Source organism: Echinops telfairi, unplaced genomic scaffold, assembly GCF_000313985.2.
Source record: "Echinops telfairi isolate 266 unplaced genomic scaffold, ASM31398v2 ScPeMD7_3533;HRSCAF=4204_0, whole genome shotgun sequence".
NCBI lineage: Eukaryota > Metazoa > Chordata > Mammalia > Afrosoricida > Tenrecidae > Echinops > Echinops telfairi.
Genome location: NW_022107431.1, coordinates 5,467,999 through 5,490,419, shown reverse-complemented (window position 1 = coordinate 5,490,419; position 22,421 = coordinate 5,467,999). Strand labels below are relative to the sequence as shown.

Below are 22,421 nucleotides of genomic sequence, written 5' to 3'. Positions count from 1 at the left end.
TTCTGTGTGCCACCATTAGCCACCACCCTGTGTCACAGTGTGTGTCACTGGCCATTTCCCTCACAGGACTCGACAGCTCCGCCTGGACAGATTCCATCTGATCACGGGGTATTTCTCCCACAGGGATGCTGAGTTTGTTTAAATAATTTATACCATCCCTTTCTCGGATGCTTTGGTTTTAAAAAAGAAGGGTGGGATGGATTCTTCAGAGGGCCTCATGGCTCGGGACTGTTACAACCCCCACAATTTCTCCTGATTCCTTTTTCACAGCCTTTAAGTTTACTTCCCAAATCACCACACGCCGGCTCGATCTTGCTCTCAAATAAGTGAAGACGTGAGCAAGACAATTTCATTCTCCAGACACCTCCCTGTCCCTCCAGAAGTCCCCCCATGGGTCATGCCCCCACGATTGCTCGCGTACTAGGTTGTGTGATTCTGAGCGGCAAGTATGGGGGAAGAACTGCTGTGATCATTTATAAAAACAGACGAGGCACCTGCCAGGAGTGGAGGCCAGATCCAGAAGATGACCTGGCATGAGGGTTATCATTGTTGATGTCCCATGGATCTTGGCTGAAAGCAGAGAATACCAGAAAGACCTTTACTTGTGAATTATTGATTATGCCCAGGTGTTTGACAGTGGTGCTCATAACAGACTATGGGTAATATTGAAATGAATGGGAATTCCAGAACACTCACCCTACTTATTCAATCTTTATGCTGAGCAAGTCATCGGCAAGGCTGGACTAGATGGAGAAGCATGCGGCCTCGGGATAGGAGAGAGGCTTCGTAGCACCCCGTGACATGCAGAGGACACCACCTAGCCTGCTGCAAGAGAGGAGGACTCCAAGCACTTGCTGATGACGGTCAGGGAGCGCAGCCCTCAGGAGGGATTGCAATTTAATGTAAAGAAAACCCCAAATTTTTACATCTGACCAAATGGACAACATCATGATAAATGGAGAAAAGGTTGAATTTGTCAGGGATTTCATTTTGCTTGGATCCACAACCAAGGCTCACAGAAGCCGCGGTCCCGAAATCAAGGGCCTTATTGCATTAGGCAAATTTGCTGCACAAGATCTCTTGAAAGTGTTGAAGAGCACGGAGGTCACTTTGAGGCCTGAGGTGTGCTTGACCCAAACCATGGCATTTTCAGTACTTTCATCTGCACGTGAAAGTTGGACAGCGAATAGGAAAGCAGACCACAGAAGAGTTGATGCCTGTGGAATTATGGGGTTCAAGAGCTTGAAGAACGTTGAAAGTACCATGGACTTCTAAAAGAAGAAGATCCTCAATGTGATGGGTTAACACAGTGGCTGCAACAATGGGCTCACACCTACGAACAGTTGTGAGGATGGGTCAGAACCAGGTACTGTTTCATCTGTTGTATCTGAGGCTGTTATGGGTCAGAAATTACGCAACGTCACCCAACAGTAACAGCAGCTAGGTTGCTTTTCTTTTGAAGTTCAAGTTTGTAACTTTGCCTTTGATTTAAGGGGAGAAAGTGGATGAGGGTTGAGACCCTAGTTCCCCTCTGGGTACTAAATTTAATGATATAGGTAAATTGAGTGCTGTGTTTAATGAAGCAGGTAAATTGGGAAGCATTTGCTAAAATCTAGAAATAGTTCTCCATTAAAAAACAAAATACACTATTTCACACCTCAACTGAATTTCTAAAATGAATGCAGTGTTGTTATTTTTTGTAGTAGGAGTATTTGCAAGTTGATTCTTGGTTTACTTTTGTTTTGTTTACCTCACACCAATAGAAGAGAGTCTGAGGTAATATTTTAGGACTTTAGTCCCCTGACTCGCCCCTCAGGGTCACAGTAATGGAGCCATGAGTCCAGGGGCCATGTCTAGACTTTCCCCAGCTGATGTCATGTCAGGCCTACCAAAGCCCACTGCCATCAAGTCAGACGACTGACCCTAGAGGACAGAGTCGAGCTGCTCTGTAGGATTTCCAAGGATGCAAATCTTTAAGGAAGCAAACTGCCTCATTTTTCTCCCATGGAACCACTGATGGTTTCAAACCACTGACCTTTGGTTTAGCAACTCAACCCCAATTCACTGCGAGGGCTACTTGTCCTCGGGTCTTACCAACAACCAGCCAACTGCTGTCGAAGCCATTCTGAAGCGTAGTAACCCTATAAGACTGAGTAGAACAGCTTCCTAGGATTTCAGGGCTGTGAATCTTTACAGCAGTAGACAGCCTCATCTCTCTCCCACTGAACAGCTGGTGGGTGCCTGCTGCTGACATTTCTGTTAGCAGCCCAGGTCATAAACCACTGTGCCACTAGGGCTCCTTTGTCAGGGCCAGCAAAGAACAATCCTGAAGTAGCTTCCAAAGCATTGAATAAGGAAGACCCAAGAAGAGTCGATGCATTTGAAGTGTGGTGCTGGAGAAGATCATGGAAAGTGCCATGGACCGCTGAAGGGACAAACAATTCTGCCTTGGAAGAAGTACGGACAGAGGCTCCTTAGAGGCAAGGACGGCGAGACTTCCTCTTACATGCCTCGGGCATATTGGCAGGAGAGACCAGTCCCTGGAGAAGGACGGCATGTTTGATAAAGTGGAGGGGCTGTGGCAGAGGAAAACCGTCAGGAGGCTGGGTTACCCCCTATCTGCCACAGTGGGTTCGGGCATAGGAACAACTGGGAGGATGGCGCAGGACCAGGCAGGGTTTGGTTTCGTTGTGTGAAGGGTTGCTCTGGATCAGAGCTGACTCAAGGGGACCCAGCAACAGCCAGAGCCTCCATCACAGTGCTCCCTGGGCTTCCAGAGAGGAGAGGGCCACGCCAAAGTGAGTAGGCAGTGGGTGCTCACCTGATGGCACACAACTCAGAGTGTCTCCTCTTGGGGGACCACGGCCCTGATGTTAGCCAGCACGTCGCCACCCGTGGCCCAAAGTGAAGCCGCAGTGAGGTTTGTCTCGGTATGTCTGCTGAGGACCCATCTCTTGGCCCTGTGCTCCCTGAGCTCATTTCAGACACAGCTTGTTCATGCTTGTGAGACTCACCATGGCAGGCATATGAGGATGGCTGTGTTTTCTACCACTGACCCAGCGAGAGAAACAACCTGTGGGGAGAGGTGCATTGTTGTGGCACCTTTTCTCTGCTGATAGGCGCCCTGGTCCTTTAGGAGTTACTCATTGCTCTGCGGTCTACAAGATCAGCCGTGCAAAACCATCACCCCCTCTGTGGAAGCGAGATGAGGCTTTCTAGTGCCGTAAGCGGTGCCCTCTCAGACACTCACAGGGCCATTCCTGCTTTCTCCCATAAGGTTGCTGTGAGTCAGCACCGACTCCATGGCAGTGAGTTTGTTCTGTTCTTTCTTTGCTTGTTGGGGTTTCCTCTCCTCTGTCTACATCATCACAACTCAGATGGGGTCCTCGGGGACCTTCTCCCAGAAGGCCACACATCGTCCATGCTGCTCAGTCACCAGGGTGGGCACCAACCCCAGCACCACCCAGGGGATATGCGCATGTGCCCCTCAAGCTGGGCATTCTTCTGTCTTCTTCCTTTGCCTGCAGGGGGAGTCTGGTAGGAAAGAGGATGCCGTGCAGGATTCAGGGCTTTAAAAAGAACCAAATAGATTGTGGAGAAATAAACGCACACAGCATGATTACTTTTTAAAAATCCAGTGAGTCAGCTTGAACAATAGATTGAACACGGGGGTGGGGGTGGGGAATGAGGGACCTGGGCCAGGTAATTTGATGCATAGGCCTTAGGAGACACACCCGCCAGCTCTTTCACATCAGCCTTGCTGGTGACCCTAGGCTGGGCAGGACCTCCTCCTCAACTCCTCCAGCTTCCTGCTTTTGCCAGTCTGCTACTTCCTCCTGTCTCCCCATGGCAGAGCAGTCGTATGAGCCTCTGTGGTAAACCGTGATTGGCATAGGGAGGGCTCTTTGAGTCAATTCTAAGGGTTAAAAAGAGAGGCGGGGAGGTGTTACTTATAAAAAATAACCTCTTTGTACCAGTGTACCTCCTCTGGTCTAGCCAGTCTTGCAAGAACTGAAAATACAGGGAATCCAGGACGGATGAGCCCTATAGGACCAGTGGTGTGAGTGGCAAAACGGGGAGGGTAAAGGGAGAATGGGTAGGGAAGAGGGAACCGATTACATGGAGCTGTGTGTGACCTCCTCCCTGGGGGACAGACAACCGAAAAGTGGATGAAGGGAGACGTCGGATGGGGCAAGATATGACAAAATACCCATTTATAAACTATCAAGGGCTCATGTGGGAGGGGGGAGCGGGGAGGGAGGGGAAAAATGAGGACCTAGTGTCGGGGGTTTAAGTGGAGAGAAAATGTTTTGAGAAACGATGTACAAATGCGCTTTACACAATTGATGTGTGTATGGATTGGGATAACAGTTGTATGAGCCCCTAATAAAATGTTTAAAAAAATAAAATAAAATAAAGAACTATGGAAGAAAAAAAAATAACCTCTTAAGAAAAGGAGAAAAAATTAGCTGCTTTTTACTGCTTCTGGACAGGACTGTGTCTGGGTTTGGTGGCTGGAGTGTCGACAGCTACTTTGTGATCAGCAGGGCAGCTGGCTGTCTGCGGGTGGCGGGGAAGAAAGCAGGAGACGAGACGGCCTGGCTGCTTGGTGACGCTGCTGAACCACTCTGTCTGCCTGCCGACTGTAGAACTGCCTTAACATCTCAAGTCCTGCCACGGAACACAACCTACCCAGGAAAACTGAGAGTGGATGCTTGTGGGCCAGAGCTTCAGCCTCCAGTGTGGAGCCTGGCAGAAAGTCACTAGAAACAAGAGGAGATGAGAAGAAGCGAGTCTGGGGAGTGACCCATTCCAGAAAAGTTGTCCAAGGGGGCAGGAGATTAGCTTCCCTGACTTCAATACGATAAACCTTCTTCATTTCTTGACTTGCAGCTTTGGTACTCAGCCAGTTTTACTTAATTAAGACGGCCGAGTTAGGCATTGGGCTGCTAGCTGCGAGGTCAGCAGTTCAAACCACCTCCATAAGAAGAAATAGGAGGCTGTCTGCTCCAGTGAAGATTTACAGCCTCGGGAACCCTCTGCAGGGTCATTATGAGTCAGAATTGACTCAAGGATAGGGAGGGGGTTTGGGGCTTTTGTTTTTATGAGGCAGAACTCATATGAGTCAGAACTCACTTTGACTTCTGACTCACAAGGCCATTAGTTCAAGACCAGCAGTCACTCAACAGGAGTGACATGAGGCATCCTACCCCAGGAAGGGTAGACCTGCCCCTGTGGGTTTCTGAGACAGGAACAGAAAGTCTCATCATTCCCCCTATCTTGCTGTTTGCAGCCCAACTAGTAACACACTGGTGCTACGTTCTGACTCCACCCCTCCCTTCAGTACCTGTCAGTGTCCCTTCAGGGGCTTGTGGCTTCTGGGAGCTGGTGAGCATTCCCTCCATCCTCCACATCAAGGATTTCTGATCTGTAACCTCAAGTTGGCCAAGATGGTACTATTTACACCAGAAAAATCAGCAGGTGAAATGAACTAGCGTTTCTCTGCACCCCCACCCACAGCCCCGCAGCCCTGTGGTGGTCAGCACTTCTCTGCACAACTCAGAGGGACGATGGCAGGATGTCTACCTCCATTATCATTGTAGCTTACATAGTGGTGGCCAGTGCCTTATCTCAATAACAATGTAGCAGTATGACCACTGTTTTAATTTGCTAAATCTGGCTGCGCACATTTACTGGGTCAGTCTGTTAAAACTAGGTGCCAATATGAACAGTCCATCCCAAACCTAGCCGAGAAAATGACACTTCGCTTTGTTCAAGATGTTCCTTTCTATTTTTTTAAGATCTCTCTAGGGATGAAAATTCCGTACTGTCCAGGGTCAGCACTGAGAATGCCTCGGTCCTCTCCTCCTGACCGCCTGCCTGGGAGGATGCTATGATGCCCTGGGGATAGCGGGGCTGTTCACTGTGGTCCCTGGAGCTCAGCCCTGGGACCAGGCGGCCTCTGATAGCCTTACCCTTGTTGGACAGTTTCCTGAAGTGAGAGAGCAGGGGATGGGTTGAAATCAAAGGCCCCTTTCAGTAGAGGGAAAAAAGAAACAATGCACCTAAATGAGTCAGGATTGATGAGAGGGCAACTCACTCACTCTGCCTCTTGGCAACTCATTGCACTCTGAATGGGCTTCGAGCTCTCACATGCAAACCAAAGGGGGGATTGAAACGAATGATTTAAAGTCATGCAAAATGACTTAGTACTACCAGATGACTAAGTCTAGGAGGTCTGAAACCAGCCATTACTTAATGTATCCAAATGGACATATCTGCTACTTGACTTAGTGGAAATTTCCATAAAAACACACTTAAATAGAGAACATATGCTCCAGAGAGAGTGGAGTAAATGAATTAAAAGAGCACACACACACCATTTTTCTTCCCATACATCCTGTCCTTTCTTCTTCTCTCCCTCTGCCCCATTATCCATCCTCCCATCCATCCACTCATCATATCTTCTCATCCATCCTCCCATCCATCCACCCAGTCCATAGTCCCATCAATCCACCCATCCATCCTCCCATCCATCCACCCATCCATCCACCCATCCATCCACCCATCCATCCTCCCATCCATCCACCCATCCATCCTCCCATCCATCCACCCAATCCATACTCTCATTCATCCACTCATCTTATCCTCCCATCCATCCACCCATCCATCAAGGTCTCTGAGTGATGCTATACCATTCAATGAAGTGTTCTGGAATTCCCATTCTTTTCAAGGTTATCCCTTGACTTCCCAAACTCAGCTCACTCTGATGCTGCTGAGAGTCAGCCACGCCTCCATCCTGTCCCTGGCCTTCAATTGTCACCTCCTGTCTCAGCTATTGCTTTCACATCCCTGGGAAACAGGCCTGAGAAACACATTATAGCATCATGCCCATGCTTCTCTACCAAGATGCTCAGTTCCCTCAAGTTTTTCTAGTGTTTACAGCACACACACACACACACACACACACATACACGTGTTCCTCCCTGAGGTGGAGGATCTGGAACTGTAATGACTGAACACTTGGTCTTTCACTTCCTACTCCTCTGGCTCCACAGCCACTTCTGTATGTGCATCATTTCTGTTATGTCCATATTCCTGTCTCCCTACACCTTCGGCAAGTCTAGCTGCAAAGATCACAGTAGATCTCTTTCACATGGCTGCACACATACCTGCTTGGGGGCGGGGGCAGGGGTTGGTCCATGTGTGATATTAGGCATGCAATGACAGCATAATGTATCTAGTGCTGTAACAGTAAAATAAAGTGATGATCATGACCATAGTGACTAACCTGCACCAGTCACCGTGCTAGATGCTTTATATAGATTAACAGATGTATTGTCCACCAGATTATTGAAGTATATACCTAATTATCCTCATTTATAAGGAGACAGAGGTAACTTTGCCAATGTCATACGAGCAATTAGAGGTAGAAGCAGGGAACAACTTGAACTTAGACTACTAAGCCTTCTTCTTAGCTACCATTATGCAGAAAGGAAGCCATTTGGAGGATTCCAACAGGGATAGTCATGCATCAAAATGGAAAGACAGGCAGATACTCTAGGCCGATAGAAAATCAGAATGAATTCTAAAAGGAGTGAAATGTTTGGTGACCAGAATTCAGGTTGTGAAGGAGAAATGTCCGAACATAAAGCTGTTAAAGAAGGCATGGCATGGGTTTTAAAGGGCCAGGCCTATGAACCACAGAGCAGAAGAGTTTGCAGATGAATGACATAGAGTTGCCCACCCAGAAAACGGTACTGTCCACCTGCTGAAGAATAGCATGAGAGGGGAGGAGCTGGTGTCCAGGAAACTATCTGAGAGTCTGCTCACCACTCATTCAGTCATTCAACACAGACACAAGGTAGCCTGCATGGCCTGAGTCAACAGGAAGTGGTATCAAGGGATCAATAGATAGGCAGTGGGAGAGACAGGATGGAAATGAAGACATGATCATGGGATATGGCCAGATGGAGGCATAGACAAGATGCACCACTGGTATGAGTGCTCGGTTCTCCCAAGAAAGAGAAGGAAAGGTGCTCTGAGCTGAGAGCCAAGGCAGGTTCCCGTGATTGAAGCAACTGGATGTGGTTAGCTTCCCTCCCCTTTGACTAAGATTATGGCCTTGCCAGGTCTAGCAGTCTAGAAGCTGGTGACCGAATGGAAACGCCATGTGAATGAACATCTCAGGTTGCTTGGCTGGTCGTGTTTGCTGCATGGTGAAGTGGGTGTTCAGCAGCCGTGTATGAGAAACTAAGCTCACTGCTATCCAGTCACTTGTGATTCATCGTCTTCCTGTAGGATAGAGTGGAAATGCCCTGTGGGTTTCTGAGACGGTGATCTTGATGGAGTAGAAAGCCCAGCCTTTTTCCCAAGGTGCTAGCCGGTGGTTTTTCACTGCTGACATTGCAGTTAACAGCACAGCATGAAACCACGATGCCACCAGGGCTCCTTTACCATGTATAATAGGGCTTCCAGAAGTTCGTGGGGGGGGGGGGGATCCATTATTTTTCATTCCACTTTTTCCACCAACTTGAAGGTCCTTCACAATTTAGAATATTTGATGGATCCAGACAATCCATTGATTGAGTAGATTTTTATTAAAACCCATACGTGGTGGGTGGCATTAGGTATTTGAGGGGACCCAAGCATCATACTTTTGCTTAAAAAGCACACAAACACAAGACCACAAACCTTCTTGCAGAGGAAACGTGGTGGAAAGAGCAATATCCATAGACTAGACGAAATGGTGTCCAATTATTAAGGAAGGGCGTAAGCACCCAGTCTGGAGACTCTAGGAACCAGGAGAACAGGTGAGGCGAGGACATTTGGAGCAGCAGCAGAAGAGCACAGTGCATCCTGCTTGGTAGTCCTTGGGCTTCTGGGTAGATGTGCGGAAGGCAGGGCTCCCTGTGCGAAGGAGACACTGATGCCCCAGTGTGAGAACAAGGAGAAGGAGCCATTCGTGCCGGTGGTTTGAAGCTTCTATGTAACCATCCCCATATGAAAGAAAAGACCAGGATCCTACTGACTAGTAATTCTTTCTGATGACCAAGGAAACAAACATAGTACGGTTAAAAAACTGACTTTGAACTTGTAGTTTAAGATGCTCCTTTCTGGAATTATAAAAGAGCTCTGGTGGTGCAGTGGTTACGCATTCATTGGGCTGCTAACTGCAAGATCAGCAGTTCAAAACCAGCAGCCACCCCAAGGGAGAACAATGAGGCTTTCTATGCCCAGGAAACTCACAGGAGCAGTTCTACCCTGTCCTCTAGGGTTCCTAAGAGTCGAAATCGCCTCGATGGCAATGAGTTTGTCTGAGTTACCGCAGACTGTAAGAAGCCCTGGGGCACTGTTTTAGATTTGGGCTGGGAACGGCAAAATTGGCGGCTCATACCCACCCATCACTCCTGGGAGAAAGATGATGTTGGCTGCTCCCACAAAGACTCCATCTCAGAAACCCTCTATAGGGTCAATGTGAGTAAATATTAACTCAATGGCAGTGGTTTGGGTGTTTTGTTATCTAGACTGCGGGGTCTACCATGCTTCATTGGCACAAACTCCAAACCCACTCTTGCAACTGCTGCATGCCTTCACTGTGCTGGTCCTCCTGCTACCCAGGCCCTGTGCTTAGCCTTTCAGCACAGTCGTTGAGTCACCTGTCCTCCAGGTGTTCTCTAGGTGTGCTGGTACAGGTAGAGGTTTGGCAAGACTAAGGGATTGGAGAGTTGCAGCGTGTCCTGGTAAACAGTGACCACAGGTCTTTCTCAAGAGATCAATCCAGTCCTTTTGTAAATACGGTTGACCCTTGAACTACATGGGCTTGAACCAAGAGGATTAACTTACACTCGGCTTTAAAACAAAAATCAAACAAACACCGCATGACCCCGTCCATCTCCCCAGTAAACTGAGGGTCCCAGTCAGAAGTGCCTTCCCCCTTCTTGCGTACTTTTTGTCATGTGCAGTGCAATACCGTAAACCTTGGTATAACTTGGTCGGATCCCATACATGGTAGCATGCTGGAGGTGCTCCCAAGAAGCAGAGAAAGGCCAGGGGATTCCAAGAAGTTGAATTGCCTGATGCGCACTGCAGATTGAAACAAGGTAACGTAGGGATCATTTTAAAAAAGAGAAAGAACATCCACGAGGGTGTCCCTAGTGCTAAGGCCATCAACTGGGAAACCACCCACCGTTTGCCCAATACTTTTTTATCTTGTATTGAAGTTGTATTGAAGATGCAACTTTTCAGTGGTGCAGTACATATATTATACATATGGAACACAGAATGAGTGCTAAACTGATGGTTTATGGCACCAGTGGGACTTCCCATCAACAGGCTCTTTGTTGTTGTTAGAGCCCTCATGTTGGTGCCAACTCACAGCAACCTGATGTACAGCACAAGGAAACATGGCCCAGGCCTCTGCCACCCTCAGATTGTTCTTCTATCTAGGCCCGTCGTTGCAGCCCCTGGGTCCGTCCTCTCCTCAAGGGCCTTCCTCTTTTTCACTGCCCCTCTAGTTTATCAAGTAAGATGTCTTTCTCCAGGGACTGGTCTCTCTTCACAGCGTGTCCAAAGCATGTCAGACCAAGTCTTGCCTTCTTTGCCTCTAAGGAGCATCCTGGCTGTGTTTCTTACAAGACAGATTTGTTGTTCTTCTGACAGTGCATGGTACATTGACTTTGCTTCACCGGCACCATAATTCAAAGGCATCAATTCTTCATCAGGCTTCCTTAGTCAATGCCCAACTTTCATATTCACACGAGGTGACCGAAAATGCTTTGACTTGGGTCAGGTGCCGCTTAGTCTTCAAAGCTGCTGAAAAACCAGGCTATCGGAATTGCTGGAATGGCAGTTGGAATGTACCAACAAGCTGATGAGGCACTGGAAGCACTCACTAAGCTACGCCAGGAAACAGGGGTGATGGCTACTTGGTCAACTGACTAGAAGAGACCCATATTTGGATCCATCCCGAAGCAGCAGAGTGCTCATATTATAGAACAATATCATTACTATCACATGCCAGTAACATTTTGATGCAGATCATCCAAAACTAATTGCAGCAGGACATTGGCAGGATGCTGCCCGAGGGTTAGGCTGGATTCTGATGAGCAGGCTATTAAGTTACATTGGGGGAAATCCAAAGGCATATGCAGTTTTCAGCTGTGCAGGACTCAGCATCCTCACACACTCACCCTCACCTTGAGTTGTTCAAGGGTCATGTGTATTCCTTTCCCGCTGTGAGAGACATGGTTTTAATTGTTGTCATCTTACACTTGCTTCCAAAATTCCAAGTCCAGGCTTTGCCCTGCCCCTCCAGCACCTCCTGCCAGCACATCTAGACTCAGGCCACTTCAGTCCAACTGGCCACTGTCATCTGACACTGCAGTCCCCACTCTTGTGTCACATCTCTGCTCAAGGTGTGACCCTTTCCCTGAGGCTCTCCCTTCTCATTTCACCAGACCTTGCTGAGGCTCCCTCACCGGTGAATGGTCCCTTTTCATTCCAGCTCAAAGTTCTCTCTGTTTACAGAACCAGGCCTTTGCTCTTCCCCGTTGGCTTACCAGACTGATGGAGCGCTCATTCGTTCATGCACTCCCCAGAAATGTTACTTAACCTTTTTGTGGCCGTATTATTTTCCCTTCAGATGATAGAGAGAGGATTAACATCTTGTAGCACATACGATTACTTAATCCTGATGATGAGCCTGTGAGTTAGGTACCACATAGCATAAGATAAATGAAGGCCCAGAGAGCTTCTGTCACTTTCCATAAGTCTCAGAGCTCATCCCACAGGAGCAGTGGGCTGGAAACAGCTTAGCCTGAGCCCAAACTCATGCAGCTTTCCACCATGGGAGTATGCCCTTCATCCATCCATCCATCCACTCCCCCACAAGCACACTGGTAATGTTCAAACATTGATCTTGGGGAGCAAGTCTTATTTGCTCCAACATACTTTCCCATTTCCCCTCCCCTCCCACTACCCACACCTCTCCCCATCACTCTGGACTGCGATACCCAGTAGACACATTTCTCTCTGTGACCCAGTGCAGCTGCAGCTGTCACTGTAATAGCATACATGACTGGCTTACCAGAACATAAATTTGTCTTCTCATAGTTCAAGAGGCTGGATATCTGAATTCTGGGCATCAGTGCTAGTGGGAGTCTCTCTCTCTCTCTCTGTATCTCTCCCCACCTCGCTTTTGCTCTCCTTGGAGGCTCTGGCAGCAAGTCCTTCTCCGTTGGAGTTTCTGGAGCCTCAGTGTTGCGGGTTCCTGGATGACCTTCCTGTGCCATCGTTCTTCCCTCTTGGTGCAGGCTTGTCTTGGTGCCTATGGACACCTTCAAGTTCAGGATCCAAGGCCATTGGAGGGACTTCATTTCCAGAACAGCAACAACTAAACAACCCAATTTCCAAATATGAAATGGTGTAGGCTACGGATGCTAGCACATACTTTTGGGGAGCCCGACTGAATCCCTGACAGCATTGTAATGTATCCAGTATATTGTTTGTGTTTGATTCCTAGGTGATGATTAAGTGTGATCAAGTATAATCAAGGTATGATCAAGTATAAGGAATTGTGAATATAAAGGGTTATTGACAACCTGGTAACTAGTCCCTGCAAAATATGCATAGAAAATTATGCTCTGATATGAGCCAACCTTTAGTACCCTAGTGATAATATTTTTCTTAAAATTGATTCCTGAAATTAACTTCACCTGAATTAATCTTTCTAACTTCTAATTATTTGGCTGAGTTCAGAATACATAATCTAATTCATGGATTTTTTTTGGTAAAATACCGTCATATTTTGCAATTAATTCCAACTGTAAAAGCCACATGTCGTCTCTTTCTAACTCTGAATTCTTCAAACTTGGCCCTTTCCAGTCCTAGATATCTTTTCATTCTCTGTTTTCTTAAGATTTCTTTGCTCAAATATGATAATGATCCCCTGCACCTTGGAACTATCTTTTAGCATTGAGCAGAATCATGATAAGGAAAGGGGGAACTTCAGAGACATAGTTCAGTGTATCACTTACTCTTGGTCATCACCACACTGGCCCCGTGAGTTTGCAAAAAAAAAGGGGGGGGGCTTAAAAGTTTAAGGAAATTCTTTAAACTTGATGACAAGTGTCAGAGAGAAGGGTGTTCAAATGTATAGAACAAGGACTCTCCTTTTTATTTATTGCCCCGGAAAGTATCACTCACTGACTGCTGTTGCTAGGAACATGCACTTCCTGGGCAATAAAGGTTAAGCATGCATAAATTCCAGGCCTGCTCACAAGTGACCTTTAGCTGTCTTGTTAGCGTTTTCAACAGGAACTTAAAATAAGGTTATTCCATAAAATATTTTGATCTCCCTTCCCAAGTCCAGATTTGTTGCTCTGTAATTAATATCTCCCAGTTAGTCGGGGCCATCTGTGTTTGTAGTCAATACAGCAGGGCATGAGGCAGGGGAAGGCTCTGGGACTGATGGGAGCCAACACTGGGTTTGTACTCCGACTCCATCACTATGAGGTCGGGGCTCCCAGAAGTGCTGTGGAACCCCCAGAGCTGCTGTTTCTCCCTGTAAACAACAGCAAATACGCCTTGAATGTAGGTGGCCATAGTGGTCCGTTGTCCTCCACTACATTCTGAGGCAGAGAGATTCTGTGTGCACCAGAATGAATTTCTGCCTGGTCCTGCACCATCCCTGCACCTGGTCCTGCACCATTATGGGGACATAATGGTTATATTTGATCCCATTCTTTCAGTCACTGTGTCAATCATCTCCTTGACAATCTTCCTCTTTTTTTTTCTTTTCTTTTTCTTTTGCTGCCCTTCTACTTTACCAAGCATTATCTCCTTTTCCAGGGAATCGTCTCTCTTGACTGGAGCCCTGGTGGTGTAGTGGTTAAGCATTGGGCTGTGATCTGTGTGGTCAGCAGTTCAAAAGCACCAACAGCTCCTCAGGAGACAGATGGAGTGTTTTGCTCCCACAAACAGTTACAGTCTTGGGAACCTACAGGGTTGCTGTGTACCAGCATTGACTCGGCGGCCGTGAGTTTTTTTAGTCTCTCTTGATAACATGCCCGAAGTACATGCAATGAGATGAAATCCTGCCATCCTCACTTATAAGGACCTTTCTGACTACACTTCTTTCAAGACGCATTTCCTTGTTCTTTTGGCAGTCCGGGATGTATTAAATATTCTTTGCCCACAATGCATTTCAAATGCATGAATTCTTCTCCAGTTTCCATTACTCCATGTCCAACTTTCACATACGAGACAATTGAAAATACCTTGATTTAGGTCAGGCCCACCTTAATCCTCAAAGTGATATCCTTGTTCTTCAACACTGTATTTTATTTATTCATAATCGCTACATAAATTAACCCATTTATTACAGGCCAGAGGGGTTCCAGGTAGTGGAGCGTCTACTGGTCTTTCAATTCCTCAGTCTTTGATGGCGGACTCTACTGTGACAGCAGAGGTGGTATTGCAGGTCCAGGCACACCAGCTACTGTACCATGGTGCCAGATGCCCACAGTGCGTCTCTTCACTTTGATTTTGCCACAGAAGGAGCAGGTGTACTTGGAATGGTGGCTTATTTCAATTTTCTTCACCATTTTCCTGAGGGAGGCAACATAACTGGTCCCATATTTGCCCATGATCCCGGCCTTCTTGGTGTGTTTGGCCATCTCGCTGCAAACTAGTTCCAAGCCAAAGGATGCTCTTCAACACTTTCAGGTGGTCTTGTGCAGCAGATTTACCCAATGCAATGTGTGGTTTGATCTCTGGACTGCTACTCCCATGTTTATTGTAATGATTCCTATTGGTCCAGTTGTGAGGTTTGATTTTCTTTCCATTGAGTTGTAATCCATATTGAAGGCTGTGCTTCGTGACCTTCATCAGCAAGTGTTTCAAGTTCTGCTCACTCTCAGCAAGCAAGGTTATGTCATCTGCATATCACAGGTTATTAATAAGCCTTCCTCCAGTCCTGATGCCTGTTCTTCCTTGTAGAGCTTAGCTTTTCTGATGATTGGCTCACCAGAGAGGTTGAATAGTATGGTGAGGAGAAACAACACTGATGCACACCTTTCCTGATTGTAAACCATGCACTAATCCCTTGTTCAGTTCTCCCAACTGCCTCTTGATCCATGTACAAGTTCCATATGAAATGTTCTAAAGCCTGCATTCTTTTCAAAGTTGTCCTTAGTTTGTTGTGGTCCACAGTGTCAAATGCCTTTGCATAGTCAATAAAACACAAATAAACATCTTTCTGATAGTGTCTGCTTTCAGGCAAGGTCCCTCTAGTGTCATCAATGCTATCCTTTGTTCATTGTCCTCTGCTGAATCTGACTTGAATTTTGGGTGGCTCCCTCTTAGTGTATTACTGCAACTGTTGTTGAATGATCATCAGCAAAATTGTATTTGCATATTATGCTAATAATATTGTTCAATAATTTCTGCACTCTGCTGGGTCACCTTCCTGTGAAATGGGTACAAACATGGATCTTGCTCATCAGTTGGCCAAGTTTCTTGGCACAGACTAGTGAGTGCTTCCACTGCTTCATCGACCTGCTGAAACATTGCAATTGATGTTCTGTCAATTCCTGGACCCTTGTTTTTGGCTAATGCCTTCAGTACAGTCAGAGTTCTTTCTTTGGTACCCTCAGTTCTTGTACATATGCTGCCTCTTGAAATGGTTGAGTGCAGCCAGTTCTTTTTTGTACAAGATTCTACAAAAGGAACAAAAAGGAAGATGTATTCCTTCCATCTTCTTGTGATCCATTCGATACTGTGCCCATAGAATGTGTCCATATTGCCCTGTCTCCCGTAGGGTCTTCTGTGTTGATTGTTAGTTGCTGTTTTGTTTAGTTACTTACCTTAAAGGGTTGGTTTTATTTTCTTTCTTGCTATTTTCACTATCATGTCTTAAAATATTTTATGAGTTGGTTTTTAGTGTGTTGATCTTTTATGCAGTTTGTTTTTGAATCATCTGAGTAATGAAATGTGCCTTTCGACTCCCTGATCCTACTACCCGGGTAACCCTCTCACCCTATAGGGCTTTTTAGGGATCCACGTCAGTCTTGTCCACCATCTTGCCTGAAGTCTCCTTTTCCAACATTTCAGAGTCTTTTTTCTTGTTAAAACTCTCGCCAAAAACATCATGGACTACAACAGAATAGTACTTGTGCTTTTCTTATCATTGAGAGAGTATAATATGACATGATATATTCTTAATTCTGTATCCCGCATCCATACATATTTTGAAAAGAGCAGTTCATCTTCATGTGAAATATTATAGACACCTTCTGCAGCACTGGGCTTTGGTGACTGTATAAATTGTAACATCTCTTGTGATAACGAAGGAGCCCTGATAGTGCTATGGGATAAGTATTGGGCTGCTAACTTCAAGCTCAGAAGTTCAAACCCACCCACCCTCCCATAGACGAAGATGAGGCTGTCTGCTCCCATGAGCCTCATGGAGGCTTTGGGGTTTTCAGTTCTTTTGGTATTGAAAGAACTACTTGAAAGTTTGAAAACAATTGTGTCAATACTTCATTTTAGAAAGGTTCAATCAGTAAAATGGAGAGCATAATATATACAACTAGATATTTTTGTCTACAAGAGGGAAAGATAATTACACTTTTTGTTTGCACTGTTTGTTTTTTATTCTAAGTCGGGTTCTAGGGAATTATTGCAGGAGTCATAATAAAAGATTGTTTCAATAATAATTGATTTTCGGAATGAAACCATGATTATAGGAAATATATCTTTGCTGTGAGTTGCCGTTATGTGTGTGTGTGTTTTACTTAAAGAAAATATCCTTCGCCTCCTCATGCGTCTGACCTTTTAGTCTAAGTGTTATGGGGATAGGCTGTCCTATCTGGTAAGGCTGGTCAAGTTAGAATTTTATTACTTTGGACCAAAGGTCATGGTAAGATTTAGAGATCAACTCGCCCTCTGTGCTCTATAAAAAGTTATAAAACATCCATTGTAAAAGGAAGTTCTGTAAGTAAAATTCTTGACATTTGTGAGTTCATCAAAGTAGCCATCTATCCGTCAGTGCAGCGCACCATAGGTTTACTACCTAACGGGAAGGAAGCAGGCCTTGCTCAATGTCCCACTTCCAGGACTTCTTCATTCAGGATACTATGCATAAACTTTGAAGAAAGATTCCCCCAATTCACAAGAAGTTGGAAAACTAACATTTTTAGGAATACTTGGAAAACGTACCAAAAATGTAATGCTTGCCATTCTAACTAGTTATCACGAAAACAAAATGCTAAACAAATGATGGAAATGGTCTCCGTAACTCTGCATGAAGGACAGGCACTATCAATTCAGCAGAGTGTGGCGTATGAACCAAACCAGTGTCCCTCTGACTCACAGTGACCCCATCGACATCCGAGTAGGACCGTGCCCCCCACAGGTTGTAAGTGAATGTTGGTTCAGAAATTGATCACCAGGCCTTTCTTCCATGACCACATAACATACAAAAACAAACAAAAAATCTCGATGTTACCAAGTGGATTCCAACTTACAGTCACCCTATAGGACAGAGTAGAACATCTTCATAGGTTTCTTTTCTTTCTCCCATTGAGTGGCTGGTGGACTTGAATCATCAGCCTCATGACTAGGAGCCTAATACTGAATGCACAATTCAGGGCTCCTTATCTAATGCACATGTGTATGATACTGTAATTTGAAGAACACACACATACAAACTTGAATAAGCAAGTCCCTAATCAATCTTTCCCTTATATTTTGTTTACATCTTAAGTTATTCAACACCTGGATTTTTTCTTTAAAGACAAACTTGAACTATTACCAATACATTATTTGTAGGAATTTTTAAAAAATCATTTTATTGGGGGTTCATACATACAACTCTTATCACCATCCAGCCATACAGCCATTGTGTCAAGCATATTTGTACATTTGTTGCCATCATAATTTTCAAAACATTTTCTTTCTACTTGAGCCCTTGGTATCAGCTCCTCATTTTTCCCCTCCATCCTCCACCCTCCCTCCCTCATGAACCCTTAATAATTTATAAATTATTATTATTTTTTCATGTCTTACACTGACCGATGTCTCCCTTGACCCACTTTTCTGTTATCTGTCCTCTTGCGAGGGAGTTATATATTGATCATTGTGCTCCGTTCCCATTTTCTCCCCACACCTTTCCCTTACCTTCCTGGTATCATTACTGCATGTGAGGGTTCTCTGAGAAAGAGAGGCCTTTCCTTCTAAAGCTTTAAAAGTTATCAGAACTGTCAATTCATCTTAAGTGATTTTCAGTAAAATGAGGGTAAACAGAGCCACTAAGAAGCCCATCCTGAATTTTTACTAAAATTCTCACAACATTCCAGAAATGTACATCACTGGCGCTATCTTAACAAGAAGGCAAAATACAACAACAACATTTTATTTACAAAGTAGTGGGATCGGCAAATTAACAGGAACTGACTGATACCCTCCTTCATTCTATAGGCTCATTCCGCTGACTGCCATGGCCACCTGTCCCTATGGTCCGTAGCCCCTTGTCATTGAGTCATTGTTTCTTAGCTGGGTAGGACCGGTCAGAGAAGTTAACATAGCGTAGTGATGCCAGAAGTCAGAATTAAATCTGACTCCTGCTTACTCAGCACCCCCCTATGATCTGCCTAACAAGGAGCCCGGGCACGGGGGCGGCCACGTGGTTAAGCACTGAGTTTCTGTGGGAGAAAGATGTGGTAGTCTGGCCCCGTAGAGATTGCCACCTTGGAAACCCAACGGCGCCACCGTACTCTGTCCTATGCTGTTGTTAGATGCTGTTGAATCCGTCTGGTTCATAGTGGCCCAGTGCATCACAGAACGAGGCACTGCTCAGTTGTGTACCATCCTCACAATTGTTCTCATGCTTGAGCCCTTTGTTGCAGCCAATATGCCAACCCCTATAGTGGACAGCTCTCCATAAACCCCCTACAGGGTTGCCATCAGTCAGAACTCACTGGCCAACTAGGCGCCGGCATCAATTCTATGGCAGTGAGTTTTGAGTTAACAATGCTCTACCAGGAGGGGGTTCCTAATCCATGAGGATATATGTCCATTGGGTGTTCCGTCCAATGCCTCAATGAGTGGGCTGTGTGGGTGCAGTCAGAGTGGGCGAAAGTGGGTGAGGCGGTCTGCTCCTATAGATTCACAGCCTCGGAGACCCATAAAGGGTGCCGTTGAGTGGTAATCCGCCTGAGGGCAGTGGGAAAGATCGTTTCCGAGGCTATAACAGAACACAAAGGACTGTCAGTGAAGACACAGGAGCGGCCACAGAGGAAATCCACAAGGGATGGGCAGTGATAGAATGGCCTCCCTTCACTGAAGTCTTGAAGGAGAGAAGTTGCCAGGGGCAGGCTGTGAAGGGAGGGCACAGTGCGGTCCGGAACTCTCTAGGAGGAGTGGGCTGGGTGTGGTGTGAGGAACACGCACGTACTGGTGGCACTGAACTGAGAACCCAGCAGAGAGGGTGTGCTGTGAAGAGCACAGAGCACCTGTTAGGGACCCCTCAGAGGACCTCTAGGAGCAATAGCAGGGGAGGGTCCCTACGTGCATGAGAATGGAAATAGGGAGGCGATTAGGAGGCTCCTGTCCCCCAGACAAGGCAAGTTGGTGGTGTCAACTCAGTCAGTAGTGAGCAAAAGGGTGGAAAGTAGATGGACTTGGATCCAATAGATGTTCTGATGGATTCAACCGAGGGTTCGCAGGAAGCAGGTTAAGGATGCTTGAAAGCTGTGCCAAAGGTTTTCAGCAGCTTTTTCTGCTGAAGTGAGGCACTGAAGTCCTTCTTTGGTGTCTGTTCACACTGCAGAAGCTCCGCTCAAAACTGTTCACTCTGGGTGACCCTGCTGGCTTTTGCAATACCAGTGCCATCGCTTTCCGCATCCCAGCAACACGCCAGCCACCAAAGGACAACAGAGTGTCAGGGAGGTGGTGAAAGAAGTAAGACCGAGGGCTCCTCAGAGGTCGGGGCGGCCAGACTCAGTCTCCCCTACTTTGGACATGTTGTCAGGACAGACCAGTGTCTGCAGCAGGACATCGTGTTTGGTACAGTGGAGGGGCTTCCAAGAAGAGGGAGCCCCTCAAGGAGATGGATTGCCACAGTGGGTGCATAAGGAGGCTCAGGCATAGGGGCCATTGGGAGGACGGCGCAGGACCAGACAGGGTTTCCTTCTATTGTACTGGGGTCCCTGTTAGTCAGCGCTGACTCATTGAAACCTGACAACAATAACAACAGCAGGTTGAGGACGACTAGGAGGGCCAACCACAGGGGTGGTGTCGGCCCACCTTCACAAGGTCCCCCTTGTGCCAGTGACGGGAACAGCAAAGGGACTCCTGGATCTGACAATGTATCAGCCTCCGAAGCCTGAGCTAGAAGCAGCTGCAGGGAAACCCTGGGGATAAACACCCATTAGACGTGGCTTGGAGAGCGAGAGGGACGTGAGCAAGTGTGGACGGCGACTGCGGAGAATTCTTTCAGACTACTTTCCCGTGAAACGCAACGGGAAAACGGAGCTGGGGCTGGAAGGGAGTTTTCAGAAAACAAGTGAAATACAATAGGTGACAGAAAAGCCGGATAGAATGGTAAAATAGAGAGGAGATGGTGGTGGCAGGGCTGGGGGTGGGGGGACCAAGGAAAGTGCTTCCTGATGCCCCTAGGAGTTTGAGACCCTGGTCAACTTCATCCAAAAGGTGACCACCGTTGAACCACAGCAAGAAGGAGCCCTGAAGACAGAAAATCAGGGGGAAAGTGACCAACCCAAATCTTCCTACAGCAACTAGAAAGAACAATGCCTAGAGTTTAAAGATGTCTGGGGCCTCATTTATTTTTTAGTTTATGTTTTGAACTACATGGTCCACATCGATGAGAAATACTGGCTTTTCCAATCTTGCTGCGGATCCCACCCAGGGTGGACAAGAACCTCCCTCCCCAGGTGCATGACTGTGTCAGCACTTCCTCTAACCAAAGTCCATACGTATGCATCCCTGTGACTCCGTCTCAGGTTTCATACGCCACCTTTGCGAAATCTAGACCAAAGTCTGACCATCATTTGACGTTTGTCTCTGTAACTCCAGTTCTCACCCATGCACCATCCCCCAAACAAGCCGAGATGTCATTCCATTGTTGGGGCAGCAGATCTGCAGAGATACAGATGTGCCCCTAATCTGTGAACAAGTTAGAAACCAACCCCTTGAGAAGGGATGTCTCAGCAGGAAAGAAGGGCTGGTGGTCAGCGCGTTAGGAGGGTTCAGAGAGGCACCCATCACCCCTTACAGCTTGCGCAGGACCCTCGCCCATCCTCCGCTTGTCCGCCTCTCGGCACTTCTCCTTTTATGGTCTTCTCGCTGGTCTTGTGTGCCCTTTCTTTTACCTGCTTCCTTTGTGTCTTCCTCTCTCCTTTTCTTCATCTTTCTTCCCTCACTCCTCCCTCCCTCTCTTCTTCTCTCCTCCCTCCCTTCTTGCCATCCTTCCTGACGGCCTGCCTGCCTTCCAGTCTTTTTCAAAGCTTCTTTGGACTCAGAGCCGTGTTCTTCAAAACACTCAGCGCAGCCTCACTGCCACTGCGTTGTTGCTGGGTGCCGTCGAGCTGATGCCGACTCATGGGTAATGGGAGGAAACACTCCCTGGTCCTGCCCAGCCTCACAATCGTTGCAGTGGTTGAGCCAGTCCCTTGTGGAAGCCACTGTGTCATTCCATCTCGTTGAGGGCCGTCCTCTTGTTTGATGCCCTTTCCCTTTACCAAGATGATGTCGGTGATCAGTATTGGAAGCCATATTGCCAGATGGTGGGGACACAGAGGAAAACGTCCAGCTGCTCAGAGGATGCGCTGCTAGAATGGTAGCGGAAGGAAGGATGGGGAGACAGGAGAAAGCACGAGATATCCCGGCCGACTAGTCGTAGGGATATTGGTCTCTTATGGGACGGAAAGCACACACGCCAGTGCAATAGAGTGGGATGGGAGAGGGACAGCCTGCCAGCCCCTCAGGGTCCCCCATGCTGTGTCCAGACTCCGGGAACTTCAGGGGATCATGCCTGCCCCCAACTGGCTGCATCGTTAGTGAACAAGTCAGAAACAACCCCATGGAAGGGGAGTCTCAGGATGCGTTCCTCAGGAGGGTCCATATGAGATTCTTTTCTGTTACAAGTTCAGGTGCTCGTCTATTTTGAACTGAACCCCCCTCCCACTGCCACGCCCCCGTTTCATTCTTAGAATGTATTATTATAGTTCTTATTATGTTATTCATTTTATCCTTTCTCAAATCTCTTTCATTATCGATGATTTACCAAAAATAAATTATCCGCACAAAAGAATGAAAACGCCAAATGCACTTAAACGTGGATTGTTGCCCACGTGGCTGGTGGCCGTGACCTCCCTGAGAATAGAGGACAACCAGTATGG

General features: G+C 46.8%; 1 protein-coding gene across 1 annotated transcript in view; it reads left to right on the top strand.

Moving 5' to 3' along the window:
* The window catches only part of PACRG (parkin coregulated), a 590,873-nt gene that overhangs the window by 310,520 nt on the left and 257,932 nt on the right, over positions 1-22,421 (top strand). The window lies entirely within an intron of this gene.